Consider the following 17,219-nt stretch of genomic DNA (forward strand, 5'->3'; position numbering starts at 1 on the left):
GTTGATTTTGTTTCTAGTTTTTGTATAACAGATAAAACCAAAGGGATTAAAGTACCAAATTTCAGAAAAAAAACAGCAACTTACCACTAACATCAACTGTCAAGTCTTCAGCTGAATTTTACTGCTGTGTAAAAGTTGTAGGGTGTTCTTTTGAAAACTAATAGTTCCTCCTTTTGTTTCACATTAATTCAGAGATTCTGCCTTAACAAAAACCACATCATGAAAAGAAAATGTCAACAACTTTAAACCTGGCAAATAACTGCCTACATCCATGTTGCATTTCTCTGAACTTACCTCAAACTCAGGTCTTCTGCTGAATTGCACTGTGGTGAAAAACCTGTGATGTTCCTGAGATATCTTAAAGTTTGTCGTGTTCTTGAGCTAGAGTGCCGCCCTACCAAAAACCACATCATGACGTGAGCAACCTCTTCCTTTTTCTATACACTGAAAATGAACAATAAAACATATGTTTATTTAATTTTATTTGTTTTAGCTGTCTAATTAAAACAGACTAAAAAAAACTTTTGTTCTGTTTTGTGTTTTTTTTAAAGCATGAGGATACTGCTGATCCAAAATGAGAAAAGAAGCAGAAACCCTAGTACTGTTGGGAAGAAACTATTTCTTGCTGGAAAAAAATGTAGACACAATATAAATACATATAAAACAAACACAGATAATCAAAATGATGTAAATGTATGATATCTCTAATTCTTTGTAGAGCATAAAAAGTAGATGAACATACTAAAATTGGTAAACTCAAACAACAGGAAAAGGCTCTTGATCAGTACGCAGATAAGCTGATGAAACAAAACATGTTACACATCACTGTTGTTAAAAAGAAGCTTAACACTCTTGATCTGTTTTTTTCTGTTATACCTTTGCAGTACTTGTAGGACAACACTGTGACCCCACCAGTTCTTGTCATCTGCATGTGACACAAGAAATATGGTATTGTTATAGAGCCTGGATATTTGAGTTACTGTGACATTTTTGGCAGCTAAAACCATCCATACATCCATTTTCTTCCACTTCTCTGGAGCTGGGTTGCAGGGACAGCAGCCAAAGCACAGAAGGCCAGACCTCCCTCTCCCTAGACATCTCCTCTGTCTTCTCAGGGGAACACCAAGGTGTTCACAGATCAGCCGAGAGATACAGTCTCTCCAGCATTTCCTGGGTCTGCCCCGGAGTCTCCATTTGGTGGGCCCGAACCACCTCAACCGGATCCTTTCGATGTGGAGGATTAGCCCTTTCCCCTTGGCCAAACTCCTCACCCTATCTCTAAGGGAGAGGCCAGCCATCCTTTGGAGAAAGCTCATCTCCACCACTTGTATCGGCGATCTTGTTCTTTCAGTCTTCAGTGATCTTCTCTGGCTCTTGACGAAGGCAGTCGCACTTTCTCCCTCTCCCTTCCCTTATCTTTCCTGCTTGGCTTTCTCATGTCTCTGTCTAGTCTTGTCTAATCCTCTCCCTCTACCCTGGAAGAGTCTCACAGTCTATTCTCTAAAACCTAAAAGAGGAATTATGGATTTGATCATCTTGTCCCTGAATGCAATTGACACCCTTTTCTTGACGAGAAGCCTGAGTTCAGGAGAGCCCATTGAAGACATCTACCTTTTTGGAACCATGATAACAGGGTTCTTGCTGATTGGCGCTGGCTTGGCCCTGGCTTATCGAAGAATAAAGAAAGCGGAAACAGCTGTTCAAATCCCCACAAGGCTGCCTGCTATGTTGATTGGAATGATGGAGCGAGCTGTGGCTTCTCAGAATGGGCTCATTAGACGGAGCACGGATGACATCTTGGAGAAGCTTGCTCTCCAACAGGAATGGTGAGGAACCAGTGATGGACATTAGATCGACTGTAAAATTGACATGCCATGGTTCACACTATAGCAAGAACACCACCATTATTTCATGCGGCTACCATATCGGCGCCAGCTGTGGTCTCAAGGCTGGAGCTGAACATAAGAAACTATTTCTCCCCTGATAACAAACTGTGTTTAGACTCTTCGTTCCAAACGCCCTCGTACGCTTATGTCCGAGGCTGAGTCGGACGGCGGGTCTGGGCCTAGCACTGGAAAAATAGCTGCAGGGCAGGATGGCTGTGTCTGCATCGGCTTCTCACCCCTTACCCACCCCTGTTGCTTGTCACGTGCTTCATGATGTTGTGATGTGGACATTTATGTGCTCTTTGTGCAGAGGAGTTTTTTTGTTTTCTGTTCTCAGAAAAGTTGCCCATTTCGCTGTAGGGCAACTTGCATGTGACAAATAAAGGCTTTCTTGACTTGACTTGGCTTCAGTCACTACCCAAAGCTCATGACCATAGGTGAGCGTAGGGACGAGAGATTGACCGGTAATTCAAGAGCGTCGCTTTTACACTCACCCCTTTTTTCACCAAGACTCTGATTCTGGTTTCTTTAATATTCTAACATTAAGATTGTGTTCCAGGTTTTGGTTCTTATTATAGCTGTAATTCATCTACGCCTATTCTTTGTAATGTCAGGTTTTAGTTTGGTTATCTATTTTTTAGGTTGCTTTTGCACTCTTATTTCTGCAATCATGCTCCCCTGTGTTGTCCGTGCCTTCCTGTGCAGTCAGTCTTGCCCCCTGTGTTTATTTTTGTGCATCAAGGTTGCCTCTCTGCATTCTGTACTTGCCATTTTATGTTGCCAGTGATTTGTTTTGTGTACCTTGTGTTTTATCACATTTCTGTCACTCTCTGCGTCTGCTTCCTCCTGTGGCTTCAGGAAAAAAAAAGTCAGATCTCACAAACCAGAGATTCTCGTTTCTGAAGGTAGTATTAAAATGAAAAACATTATGGAACCAAAACATCCTTCAGAAAATATCTGTGGTCACTGCTTGACTTAGAAAACATAACATCCAAATTTATTGGTTCCTAACTATAGCCAGAGTGGTATCATAACAAATCATTTGTTTATAAAAATTATATATGTATATGTATGCATAACAGTTATTATTTACAGGTACAGGGATCTTAAGTTCATGTTTATTTCTCTAGAGCATTAAAATAGAGCAGTTCAATCAGGAAGTAGATCACCACTGTTAGAAATATGAAAAAAACTTGATGAAACACAACAAATTACACATCACTGTTGTTGTCAAACTAAATTCTCAAACTCCTTATTTTCCTTATCCCAGGAATGCTGTTGCAGGAACGTGTTACTTCAAATCCCCCTAAATTTACTGTGATCTTAGTATCTATATAAAATACAAGAAATCTGGCATCACTGTAAAACGTGACTATTTAAGATACTTTCATGTATTTACAAGCTTGAACCACTTCACAATATTCTTGTTGCACCCGGCATTAACAAAAGTTAATCTCCGTCATTAAAAGCTGCCAAACACTTTGCTGTTGATTGTTATTCACTTGTGTAAAATCTAAATAATGTTTGTTTTAATTCCAGAAGACAAAAAAACATTTCTGAGATACTCGAGCCAGCTGATCTGTCACCAACAAGAGCAGTGCTAATCATATAAACTATGCTAATGTTTAGCAGGTGTAGTTTTACTTTGTTTATTCGTCTTTTTTGTATCTTATGCTGTGATTAGTCTTAAAATTGCAAATCTTGTTATTTACAGATTAAACTAAACCAGGAATGTTTGAATAACTTGATTTATGAAACTTTAACTAATGAATATTAGATCCTTCAATTAATCAACTGGAATTTCCTGACAAGATCAGAACAAGTAAATCGTGGCCTTGAGCAGTGACAATTATGATCATATACTCTATAATGAGACTGAAAGCAGCAGGACTGACCTTGACGTTCATAAATCCGCACTTCACTATGCTGTTGCTGTCATCATTGACATTTTCTGCATCATCCTGCCTGGAAACAGCTTCCTGATGTTGGCCCTCCAGATGAAACAAGCTTGGAAGATCACATCAGATATCTTCCTTCTGCAGCTCACAGTTTCTAACTTTTGCTTCACTCTGACCTTCACTTTTGCAGCCTGTAATGAACTCCATGCCTGGATCTTTGGAGAGTGGGCCTCTGGAGGGATTTATTATCTCGGACTGTACAACACCTTAGCGATCTTCACCGCCATGTGTTTGCATTATTATGTTACTGTGGTTCAGCCTTCATATTTGTCTGCAGAGACCTCAAAAAAATATGGTGTCCTCCTCAGTGGCTGGAGCCGAAGCTGGTGTCACGATCACATCACTGATGTGGTCTGAAATTAAATAAATGCATTTGGTACAAATATATACACAGTTGTAAAAATAAATAAATGAAATGTAAAAAGAAGTATAGCGATAAAAATCAGAAGATTAAATGCAATTTTAATTAAGTTGGCCGTGTCAAATGGTATGAAATATGAAATGAGTCTGCTGTGATCCTGTGACAACAAATGCTTGTGTGTGGAGTCCATTTCACTCTAGGTATTACTCAGTTTTCCTCAGTGACCAATTACAATGGAATATTTTTCAGTCTAACCTAAAGTTACATGTCACAGATTTCAAAGAGAAGAGAAAAATAAAAACAGCTTCATAGGATTTTGACAGCATTTTATTATCTCCAGGAACAGTAGTGCAACATTAAAATGCACATCTTTACCTGTACAAATCTTTGACTTGAAGCATTAAAAAGTGAAAAATAGGGGACTTCCGGTTTTGACGAGCATGGGGTAGTCACACTTTCCCTTAGCTCCCGCAACTTTTAGTTATTTGAGTGAGCCCGCCTAACTTATCTTTTCAGACAAATATCTTGGTGGTTTGGTGAAGCCGTCGGAACATTTGATGCCCTGTCATGTCGCCTAAACCTGCGAAGTCGAATGGCAAAACAACCGAATGCGCGGCTGCTAGCGTTCCCGCGAATGTTAGCAAAGTCGACATAACGGCACTGCTAGCGGAGCACCGTTCGGCTTCGGACAACCATGGTGAGCGCCTACAATCTTTGGAGGAAAGCGCCGAAACGCTTGACCAGCGCCTTGCTAAAGTGGAGGATACCTGTGAGACACTACGGGCTGCCAATGAAAAGCTGAAGGCTAAGCTATCGGACATGGAGTCGAGAAACAGACGTTGCAATGCCCGCCTTATCGGCCTAGAGGAAGGGATTGAGGGTCCACAACCCTCTAAGTTTTTCTCACAGTTATTGCAAGACGTTATTGGGAGAGACATCTTCCCCTCTCCCCCCGAACTGGATCGTGCACACCGTATTTCGGCCCCCAAACCGGCCCCCGGAGGCAGACCGCGGCCCGTCATTATCTGTTTTCACCGCTACCAAAACAAGGAGCTGCTAATACGGGAGGCTAGGAGGAGGAACGACCTAAAGTATATGGATAAACCATTCCGGGTCTACGAGGACTACAGCCCTGAGGTGGTGAGCCAGCGGAGAGAATACAGGTCGGTGATGTCACGCTTGTACGAGATGGGTCTGAAACCGTCACTGCTATACCCGGCGCGACTACGCATTGTTAAAACAGATGGTGTACGCCTCACATTTGGCTCTGTGGCTGAGGCCGAAAGGTTTGTGCGAGACTCCATGGAAGATTGAACTTTTTTGAGGCGTGTGGAACACGGGACTGCTTCGGACGACTGTTACGGCATATTCATGATTACTATGTTGATTTTCGGACATTTGACTTCATCTCTTTTTCTTTATTATTTTTTGGCGTGACAGTGCAATTATTTGCATATACTTTGAATGGTGGACTTCACCAGTGTACACCTGGCGGGTCTTATTCCGACCTTTACACTATGCGGGCTTAAGGAGCTTTAGGTAGGATAGTTATGGAAGTTTTTCAGTTAGATTGGGTAGGTGTGCTGTTTGTTCTGACAGCTAGTGTCACCTGGGGGTTCAGGGGGTTTCTGAGAGGGTTTTTGTGTTCGACTGTCCAAGTTAAGAACCAAGTGTTTTGTGTTTCTTGTTTGAGCAACCAGCTAAAAGTTTTGATATATTTTCAATGGTTACCTCTATTGACTTAGTGACCTGGAATGTTAAAGGCCTGAACCATCCTATTAAAAGAAAGAAGGTTCTCACTCACTTGAAAAATATGGGTGCTGATATAGCCTTTATCCAGGAAACCCATCTTAAAATGTCAGATAGTGCTCGTTTAAAATGTAGTTGGGTGGGGCAGCTCTTCCACTCACGTTTTGCAGCGAAGGGAAGAGGTGTAGCAATATTGGTAAATAAAAGGGTTCCTTTTACCCCTTCTTTGACTCTAGCTGATTCAAACGGACGATATGTTATCAGAATCAGAATCAGAATACTTTATTGATCCCTGGGGGAAATTATTTCTTTGTTACAGTGCTCCATTATACACCAACATTAACAAAACAGACAACACGCTAACTAAGAATAGCACAATATATATATATCTATATATATATACATAAGTCACACAATAATAAATAGCAGGAAAGAAACATAAGTCACACATTAATAAATAGCTGGAAAAGAACCGTGTAGTTGTAGCAGTAACCAGTATGTTAAGCAGATGCATTATACAGGGAGATGGCCACAGGCAGGAATGATTTCCTGTGACGTTCAGTGGTGCTTTTCGGTACTCTCAGTCTCTCACTGAACGTGCTCCTGTGACTGACCAGCATGTCATGGAGTGGGTGGGAGGTGTTATCCAACATTGTCTTTATTTTGGACAGCATCCGCCTCTCCGACACCACCTTGAGGGAGTCCAGCTCCATCCCAACAACATTACTGGCCTTACGGATCAGTTTATCGAGTCTGTTGGCATCTGCGACCCTCAGCCTGCTCCCCCAGCATGCAACAGCATAGAGTATCGCACTGGCCACAACAGACTCGTAGAAAATCCTCAGCATTTTGTGGCAGATGTTGAAGGACCTCAGTCGCCTCAAAAAATAGAGACGACTCTGGCCCTTCCTGTAGAGTGCTTTAGTGTTTTTAGCCCAGTCCAGTTTATTGTCAATGTGGACTCCAAGGTATTTATAATCCTCCACAATGTCAACACTGACCCCCTGGATTGAAACAGGGGTCAAGTGTTTCCTTGTCTTCCTGAAGTCCATGATCAGTTCTTTGGTCTTTGCCACGTTGAGCTGCAGATGATTCTGCTCACACCACGTGACAAAGGAGTCGACCACAGCCCGGTACTCCGTCTCATCATCCCTGCTGATGCATCCAACCACTGCAGAGTCATCAGAAAACTTCTGAAGATGGCAGGTCTCTGTGCAGTGGCTGAAGTCTGTGGTGTAGAGGGTGAAGAGGAAGGGGGAGAGGACAGTCCCCTGTGGTGCCCCTGTGTTGCTGATTACCTTGTCAGACACACACTGTGGAAGACGTACATATTGTGGTCTTCCTGTCAGGTAATCAACAATCCAGGTCACCAGAGAAGCATCTACCTGCATCGCTGCTAACTTATCACCCAGCAGGGTCGGCCTGATGGTGTTGAAAGCACTGGAAAAGTCAAAAAACATGACCCTCACAGTGCTCGCCGGCTGGTCCAGATGGGCGTAGACACGATCAAGCAGGTAGATGATGGCGTCCTCTGTTCCGAGACGAGGCTGATAGGCAAATTGAAGGGGATCCAGATGTGGTTTGACAATGGGTCGCAGCTGGTCCAGGATGAGCCTTTCAAGAGTCTTCATGATGTGGGAGGTCAGTGCCACGGGCCTGTAATCCTGGGGGCCACTGGGACGTGGCGTCTTTGGAATAGGGACGAGGCATGATGTCTTCCACAGCACTGGGACCCTCTGCAGACTCAGACTCAGCATAAACAGTTTATGAAAGACTCCACTCAGCTGGGGGGCACAGGCCTTGAGGATGCGGGGACTCACTCCGTCTGGTCCAGCAGACTTGCCCGAGTGCAGTCTCCTCATTTGCATCTCCACCTGGTATTGAGTGAAGGTGATGGGTGGGGGAGGGGTCTCAGGAATCTCACAGGAGGCAACAGTGTTATGTGAAGAGAGAGGCAGGCACAGTGGTGTGGCTCTGGATTCCAGGCTGACTACAGGTGAGGTTGTGGGGGTGTGAGCAGACACTGTGGTGTCGAATCTATTGAAAAACAGATTTAACTCGTTAGCTCTATCCTCACCTCCCTCAGCTCCCCTGCTGTTGGTTGGCCTGAATCCAGTGATTATAGTGACTGGATCAATTTTTAATATTAATGTTACATTAGCAAATATATATGCCCCAAACTGTGACGACCCCAATTTTTTTTCACGCGTCCTCGGCCTCCTGCCTTGTTTGAATTCCCAGTTACTTATTATGGGTGGGGACTTTAATTTGTGCTTGGACCCTGGGATGGATAGATCGTCTGTAAGAACTGGATACTCGACAACAAAGTCAGCTTCTTATTTACAGTCCTTTTTTTCAACCTACGGCATCTCGGACATTTGGCGTTTTTTACACCCACAAGACAGACAATATTCCTTTTTTTCAAATGCTCATCAAACCTACAGTAGAATTGACTATTTTTTTACTGATAACAAACTAACCTCTCTTGTTAAGTCGTGTGACTATCAGCCTATTGTAATATCTGACCATGCGCCCTTAATATTGACACTGCATATATCCGGTATGGAGTCTCCTAAACGGATGTGGAGATTTAACTCTCTTTTGTTAAGTGATGAAAACTTTATAGAATTTATTTCGGATCAAATTACCTACTTTTTGGAATTTAATTTAACTCCAGATATTTCTATCTCGTCAGTCTGGGAGGCTCTTAAGGCTTATCTTCGCGGCCAGGTTATATCGTTTACAGCTAATAAGAAACGCACTTCTACTTCTAAACTAAAGGATTTGGAAAAGCAAATAGCAGACTTGTATAATAGGAACTCTCGGAACCCCTCACCAAAATTATATAAAGAACGCTTGAAACTGGGTGCAGAATATGATGTGCTCGCCTCACATTCTATAGAATATTTATTGTTAAAGAACCGCAGTGATACCTATGAGCACGGAGATAAGGCGGGAGAGATTCTAGCAAGACAGTTGAAATGTGCAAGAGCCAGGCAAACTATTAATGGGGTCGCAACCCGAGATGGTGGAACTGTTACAGATCAACAGGGGATAAATGATACTTTTCAGCATTATTATTATAAGTTGTATAGTTCCGATAATACCAATGATTCGAACTTCCTCTCTGATTTTTTTAGAGACCTAAAGATTCCAACATTGTCCCCAGATGAGGTTTCCACCCTGGATGCACCTCTGCAGCAGCAGGAGATCATAGCGGCAATAAAATCATTACAGTCTCGCCGATCACCAGGCCCTGATGGCTTACCGACCGAGTTTTACGCCGCCTTTGCTGGGAAACTAGCCCCTGTGTTAGCTACGTTATATACTGACTCTCTTGCCAAAGGTGTTTTGCCTGATAGCCTTAACCAAGCTTGTATAACACTACTTCCCAAAAAAGATAAAAACCCTTTGGAATGTGGATCCTACAGGCCGATTTCACTCCTCAATTCAGACTATAAAATACTAGCGAAGGTTTTGGCCAACCGATTGGAAAAAGTTTTACCCAACCTAATCTCTTCAGATCAGACTGGTTTTATTAAAAACAGGCACTCCTTTTTTAGTATTCGTAGACTACTCAATATAATGTACACTCCCAGTCAAGCTGCTTCCGAATGCCTTCTCTCCATGGATGCGGAGAAGGCTTTCGATAGAGTAGAATGGGAATATCTATTTGAGACCTTACAAAGATTTGGGTTTGGAAGTTCCTTTTTATCCTGGGTGAAATTACTCTATGCCTGTCCTTCAGCTATGGTACTTACTAATAACCATTATTCTAAACCGTTCCGCTTACATCGTGGAACCCGTCAGGGCTGCCCCCTCAGCCCCCCCCTTTTCGTGTTAGCTATTGAGCCGTTGGCAATAGCTATAAGAAGTAATCATGCCATCCAAGGCATTTCGCGGTATGGAACTGAGCATAAATTATCTCTCTATGCCGATGATCTCCTGCTGTTTGTATCCAAGGCTGAGGTAACAATTCCCTACATTCTTGAACTTTTTGATACGTTTGGGCTTGTGTCAGGCTATAAATTGAATCTACACAAGAGTGAATTACTGCCTCTAAATATGCCTCTTTCCACATTAGCAAACATTACTGTTCCCTTCAAGATTGCAACACACAGCTTTGTCTATCTAGGCATAACTGTGACGAAAAACTTCAGTGAGCTCTTTAAAGAAAATTTTACTAAGCTACACCTCAGTATGCAACAAGACTTGTCGAAATGGTCGCTGCTTCCGCTCTCGTTAGTTGGGAGAGTGAATGTAGTTAAAATGTCTGTATTACCCAAATTTCTTTATCTGTTTCAAAGCCTCCCTATATACATTCCGAACGCTTTTTTTAAGAAATTGGACTCTGTAATTACATCATACCTTTGGAACAATAAGAAACCACGTTTGCGTAAAACACATCTGCAAAAGTCAAAGCAAGACGGGGGCCCGGCCCTACCGAATTTCCGTTATTATTACTGGGCCTCCAATTTACGCTGTTTGACCTACTGGCTGCACTATCAGCACGATTGCAGTGGACCTGTATGGGTAGAAATGGAGAAGCTCTCTTCTGGTTCTTTCTTGCTATCGTCTGTCGTAGGTGCATCTATCCCGTTACCCAAAAGCCTGACAATTGAGAATCCTGTAGTAAATAATACTATCCAGATTTGCTTTCAGTTTAGAAAACATTTTAATCTTCTGAAGATCTGCTTAGGGAGCCCGGTAGCTTCCAACTATGCTTTTTCCCCTTCAATGTCTGATGCCACATTTCAGGGCTGGCAGAGGCGAGGGCTGAGATCTTTAAAAGAACTATTCATTGACGGCACGTTTGCCTCATTTGAACAGCTGGCTAATAAATACAACTTACCCCCTTCTCATTTTTTTGGGTACCTACAAATACGACACTTTCTTTCAGGCTCTATCCCAGGGTTCCCAAATGAACCCCCTAATGATGTAATGGATGACATTATGTGTTTTAACCCGGCTAGGAAAAAAGCCATATCATCACTACTTGTTCTGATTTTGCACTAGGGTTCTCCTACTGTGTCTGCAATTAAGCGATCCTGGGAAGAGGATCTTAAAATCTGTATTACTGAAGCAGACTGGGGCAATGTTTTAAGTAATATTCACTCGTCCTCCATGTGTGCAAGACATTGCCTTCTGCAGTTTAAAATAGTGCACAGGGTTCATCTTAGCAAATCAAAATTGGCAAAGATGTATCCCCAGATTGACCCAACGTGCGAAAGATGTAAATTGGCAGAGGTGACCTTGATCCATATGTTTTGGTCCTGTCCCAAAATACAAAAGTTCTGGACGGATGTCTGTGGGGCTTTATCATGCATATTTGGGATAAGAGTGTCGCTTAATCCACTTTTATTTTTATTTGGGGTCAATTCCGATGGTCTGGCACTACCAGCAGGTGGTCAAAGACTTATTGCCTTCTCTACACTACTGGCAAGACGTCTAATACTTTTGAAGTGGAAGGACGCAGCCCCGCCCACAGTTTCGCATTGGGTTAAGGATGTATTATTTCATCTTAAATTAGAGAAAATTAGGTTCGTTTTGAGAGGCTCTGTAAATAAATTTAATAAGGTCTGGAAACCCTTTTTGATATTTTTTGACCAACCATCTAAACAGGTTCAGGAATGACATTTATTTATTTGTCTATTTTTAATTATATTTGTTTGCTTATTTTTTCTTCCTTCTTGTTCTGTATACCTTGGCTGGTGTTATTTTGCACTGATTGTAAGTATTTTCTTTTAAACTTTTGATTACTTGACAGCGAACAGGGGTGTTGTTTATTAGGGTGGGTTTTTATTTTTATTTATTTATTTTTTCTCCCCTCTTTTACTTTTATTTGATGCCTTGTATTTTTGTATTTCATTGTGGAAAATAATAAATATATTAAACACCAAAAAGTGAAAAATAGATTTGGATGACTTCAAGTGATTATGCAAAAGATGCGACATTAAATAAATACAAAGTGTATTGTATGAAAGTATTTACATACTGAATCAATGTTTAATTTAACAAGTGGCCGTTTAATGGAAGGTTGTGCAATTCCAACTGAACAGCAGATCTCTGTGCAGTGAAATCTACAGTCTGACCGGTGTCTGTCTTTCTGTTCTTCCTGCACACATTTTCACTGCGCAAAAGATTCAACAGATGCTTTCACAACTTCTGCGAGAGCATACACATCAGAGGTTTTACCCAGCAATGAGAATACGTAAGTTTTTCACAAATATTGCAAGTGATATGCAAGTATTCCTGTGCCTTACAATCTTTGGGTATATAGAAAGAGGTGATTAAAAGCCAAATATGGTATGGCCCCCAGCAAATAAAAAAGGCTGCAATAATAGAGTGGTGCACCACCCTCCAGAGAGTGGTGCGGTACTCTGAACGGATAATTGGAGGTGAGCTTCCCTCCCTCCAGGACATCTACAAGAAGCGGTGCCTGAGGAAAGCAGGGAGGATCATCAAAGACTCCAGTCACCCCAGCCATAAACTGTTCAAACTATTTCCGTCAGCCAGGAGGTACTGCAGTATCCGGTCCCGAACCAGCAGACTGAGAGACAGCTTTTTCCATCAGGCAACTTTGACATTATGCACTCCACATGTACATCTATGCAATTTCTTTTGCACAATATTCAACTGCTGACCTCTGTATATTTTATTTTATTTTATATGTATATATATAATTAGTATACATATCTAGTAATGTGCATACATTCTTATATTTGTACATATATTTATTATTAAAATTCTGACATTCCTGCTCTTACATTCAGTTGTTTCTTATGTTTATTGTATCGTACCTCTGTTGCTTGTGAAGCTTGCACACAAGAATTTCACTCATATGTGCTGTACCAGTGTACCAGAACGTGTGATGTGACAATAAAAGCACAGCTATAATCCTGTACCTCTCTGCCACCCTCAAGACGGTATTGCTAAGCCTTGCAAACCACCACCCTCAAGATGGTTTTGCTAAGCCTTGCAAAACCGTCTTGAGGGTGGCAGAATAGCAGAAAGTAATGACGGCAAATGGGAGGAAGAATAGCAGTGGTGCTTGGAAATAATGTCCGAGTTTGTCATCAGATTTGATACAACAGTTAAGCTATGCCAGTTTTTAACCTTTACTTTCATAGCATCACTGAGATGCTGATGACCCAGGCAGATATACAGGCATCAGTTGCATATTTTTTCCTTTTAGCGTGGTTGACCTTCAGCTTGTGCAGCAGTTATGAAACGATCCACTGTCATGGCAGTCAGTAGAATGGCACTGCTGTACAAACCAACAGGATATGCAGCAGTCATGAATTTGCAAAGTCCCCAATGATCCAGTGGTGCATATACTCAAAAACCCAGAACAGAAATGTGATGGTGAAGATCAAATCAGAGCAGGCCAGGTTCAAGATAAAAATATTTGTGATATTTTTTAGGTTCTCGTAGATGAAAAGAACACATAAGAGGAGGCTGTTGCCTATGATACTGAGGATAAAGATCAAGATGAAAAAGGAAACAGTGATGGTGGGAACATTAGTATAACAAATGTATACAGCATGATCACTCACTTTGTCGTCAGTGGATGTGAAGTTTGCCATTTTTAATTTTCTGGTAAATATGAAACACAATTGAACACAATGATTGAGCAGTTTTCTCTAAAATGACAGAAACTGTTGATTGTGGTTCTATTTTGTATATTATATTGTGGCAGGGCTTCGTCTGTGGTGCAGCTGCGGGGGAGGTGAGCGGCATCAACACACACACCTCACCGGCATAAATACACAGAACTAGGTCCTGTTGTGGTTGTTGTTGGTATGTGGTCGACGGTGAGCTGAAAAGCTTCAGCCATAAATAAAAGTGTATGCTGAAAAGCATGAAAATGCATTTGGGTCTGTTGTGGATCTTTCACATATATCAAACCAAAAGGACTAATAAAGTACCAAATTTCAGAAAACCGACACAGCAACTTACTCCAAACAACAACTGTCAAGTCTTCCGTTAAATTTTACTGTTGTGAAAATGCTGTAGGATGTTCTTTTGAAATTTATTAGTTCCTGTTTTTGTTTCCCACTAAGTCAGAGATTACACAAAAAACCCAAAACCCCAAAAACGACATCATGAAAAAAAAAGGTTTAAAGTAACTTGTGCAACAATTTTTCACATGAAAAATGAAGCTTCATCAAAACAAACCTGACAAATAACTGTCTATAGTGCTAGCTAAACAAAAACCATATGGTGACTGGAGCAACATCCTCTTTTTTCTTTACACTGAAAATGAACAATAAAATCTATGTTTATTTTATATATTTTTTTTAACTAACTGAAACAGACTCAAAAAGAAATGTAACTTTTGTTCTGTGTTTTTTTTTGTAAAGCATGAGGGTATGTAAAATTAAAATAAATAAAAAGGCAGAAATCCCAGTATTCTTTTGGAAGGAAAGTATTTCTTGCTGAAAATATGTAAACATGATATTAATACATATAAATGCAAAAACATAACATCAAACACAGATCATCAAACTGACGTGGGTTAATGATATTTCTAAGGCATAAAACAGGAGTCAAACATACTAAAATTGCTAAACTAGCATAAAGCTACAGATTTTATTTCCATGTTTTTTTTCCATGGTTAAAATTTTCAAATTGAAATATTTTCCTCACATGGTATATTGTGGTTATTTTCATATCCTAATTTCATTAAAAATGATTCCTAATAAATTCATACAACTAACTTTTTAGTTTGCTAAAATTTTGTTAGATATACAAGCAAATTACCCTGTCGTCGTAACAGGTAGGTTTTCAAAACTCAGGAACTTAGTGTTAAGTGAAGACATGAGCTGTCCACTGATTACCACTTGGTGATTTGCTAGATTACTTTATGGAGGAAGAAATCCTGGGCACCCAGACATATTAGCTGTGTCTCAATTCAGGAGTTGCATCCTTTGAAGGACCCGGCCTTCGCGGTCTATGTGGGCCGGGTCCTCCAAAGACTGAGAAGGCTGGAAATGTGAACCTCTGAAATGGGACGCTCTAGCCTTCAGGTTTGTATCACCGCTGTCTCAGTGGAGTTTAATAAACCCAGCCATCTGCTCCTTGCTATCTAAAATATAACAGGACACTGGAGTAAATTCTCGACCGTCTCATACTTCTGTTTAATCAGTTTTCTGTTTGATGTTTATTCAGCTGTGTAAAAACTGTAACTTTAATCTCAGCCAAACCGATTTGCTCGCAAACAAATAAAACACTGAAAAAAGCCAAACAATAACATTTTGAAGTTATCTAAGTGACTTATAATCATGTTTAACCTGAGTAGCAAGAGACCCCGCGGGGTCTGAAAATGATGTGCCGGGAGTCCGGTCAGCTATTGAGTTGGTGGGTAACAGACGTCTCCGAAAACGTCGGAGCACTTTTGCAAATATGTGATGTCTTGATAAACCAAGCAGATATTTGAAGTTTACACAGCTACATTCTCACCTAAAAATATGTTAAAAGTTTCTTTTGTGACCCAGAAAGAGTAATATTTCAAACTCTTTAGCCGCACTCCTCTGCCACTGCTGCGTTTGAAATGTATTTTTATATTATTATCAAAATATTATAAATTATAATTTAATTAATGAAGTATTGAAAAGAGTAATAAGAGTAATATTGCAGCTAAGTGGGTGCCGCTTAAAACGAAACTGGAATTGGCTGGGCCACACTATGAATTCTGGGATAGGTTGGACCACGAAGAATACACCCGACCCATCCTTTAAATGCGGCGAAATGAAGGACGCATTTGTCACATTTGGAGCAGCGTTCGAATTGGGACAGCCTTCGTCGCCTAGCTGTGACGTAATCGGCCTTCAAATGCGGCCTCCGAAGGATGCAGCCCCTGAGTTGAGACACAGCCACAGTGTGCTATTTCCCCCCGTTTATCTTCTACTGATGAGGAGGACGTCACTATGTTGAATTTTTGAGGCAATTCTTCTTATTGGATGAAAAACAGAGAAATCCAAGGTAACCGGTTTGGATCGGTGTGAGGCAGAAAGGTGAGAAAAGAAAAACAAAACAAATCAAACAAAAAAGAGCAAAAAACACCAGGATAAAAGTGTGTTTTCAGTGCCATTAAAACCCACTAACAATGTTTAATAATAGTTAAATAGATGCATGAAATGAACCTTCAATTCAGCAAAATTACTGTGAGCTTTGGTTATGTAAACTATGAGCTGTATCCACTCCTATAATCACCCATCTGTGTATATTTAGTTGCTGTCTCCCCTTTTTCTCGTGTCAGAATGTCTGATTGTATTTCAAAATCTGTTCGACTTGCCTCATTTTTTCGTATCTCCAGTGTGTTTTCTGTAGTTAAATATTTCAGTCTGTGTATTTCTTTAATTTTAGGTTTTAGTAGCTGTAGTTTCAGTTTCACTTTTTTGGATTGTGTTTTTTTGCAATTTTGTTTTTTCCTTTTTGGATTTCAACAGCCTGGAAATTAATAGCTTACTTTAAAATTTACCTCACTCTACCTCTGCATGTCTGCATATTGGTTCTCCATTCAATATTTAGTCTGCATGTCTCGCAGATTACGACAGTTAAATGCAACCACAGTTTCCTGAACAAGAGGACTGATATCTGCTTACTTAGTTTGTGACTTATTTCACAGAAGTGGCTCTGAAAACAGCCTAACATTATGCACAGTATCATTTTGGAGTCTTTGCAGTTATATTTCTATATTGACCTCACTTGCAAGTTGCATAATTTTAACAGAAAATATATTGGGTGTTGTTGTTCGGCTTATTTTTATTTTTATTTTTTTACTGTTGCCTTGCTTAAATGCTTGAACTACTGCTATATCAGTCTATAGCATCTCTTGCTCTCATGCTCAGTGCACAACCTGTATCTTGGTTTAGTTGTTCAGGCCAAATGTAAAAAAAAAAGTGGTGATTGTTTTCATATTGCAGCATGTGGGGAAAGAAAAAGGTTGCCCAAGTGATTTTGTTTTTTCATGACATGACTGGACATGATATGGTTTTTGTAAGGCGGCGTCTCTTCTTGTTTTTTTAATCTCCAAAAACATCACAGCTTTTTTCTCACAGTGAAATTCAACAGAAGACGTGACAACTGATGCTTACGGTACGTTTATCAGTACTAGTTATACTCTGAATTTGGTACTTAATTACTCTTCATGCTTTACTACTATACAAAAACTAAAGTACACGTTTCTCTCATTTAAGTCAGATTTGCTAAGCTAATGTGTTTAATTATAGTTCTGTGTTTGTGTTTTCTAGAGCATTAAAA

The 17,219-nt window shown here is 40.6% G+C and overlaps 1 protein-coding gene and 1 pseudogene across 1 annotated transcript in view; both read right to left on the bottom strand.

The window, feature by feature from the left end:
* LOC134617450 (chemokine XC receptor 1-like) overlaps positions 1 to 355 on the bottom strand; it is a 1,620-nt gene extending 1,265 nt beyond the window's left edge. The window contains exons 1-2 of the mRNA XM_063462695.1: positions 295 to 355; positions 85 to 201 (exon numbers count right to left, since the gene is read on the bottom strand). The gene's annotated coding sequence lies outside the window, so the exon portion shown is untranslated. The remainder of the gene's footprint in view (positions 1 to 84; positions 202 to 294) is intronic.
* A 5,814-nt stretch (positions 356 to 6,169) lies between these two features.
* On the bottom strand, positions 6,170 to 13,540 carry LOC134616140 (C-X-C chemokine receptor type 6-like; annotated as a pseudogene).
* Between the last annotated feature and the right edge of the window lie 3,679 nt (positions 13,541 to 17,219).

Source organism: Pelmatolapia mariae, linkage group LG18, assembly GCF_036321145.2.
Source record: "Pelmatolapia mariae isolate MD_Pm_ZW linkage group LG18, Pm_UMD_F_2, whole genome shotgun sequence".
NCBI lineage: Eukaryota > Metazoa > Chordata > Actinopteri > Cichliformes > Cichlidae > Pelmatolapia > Pelmatolapia mariae.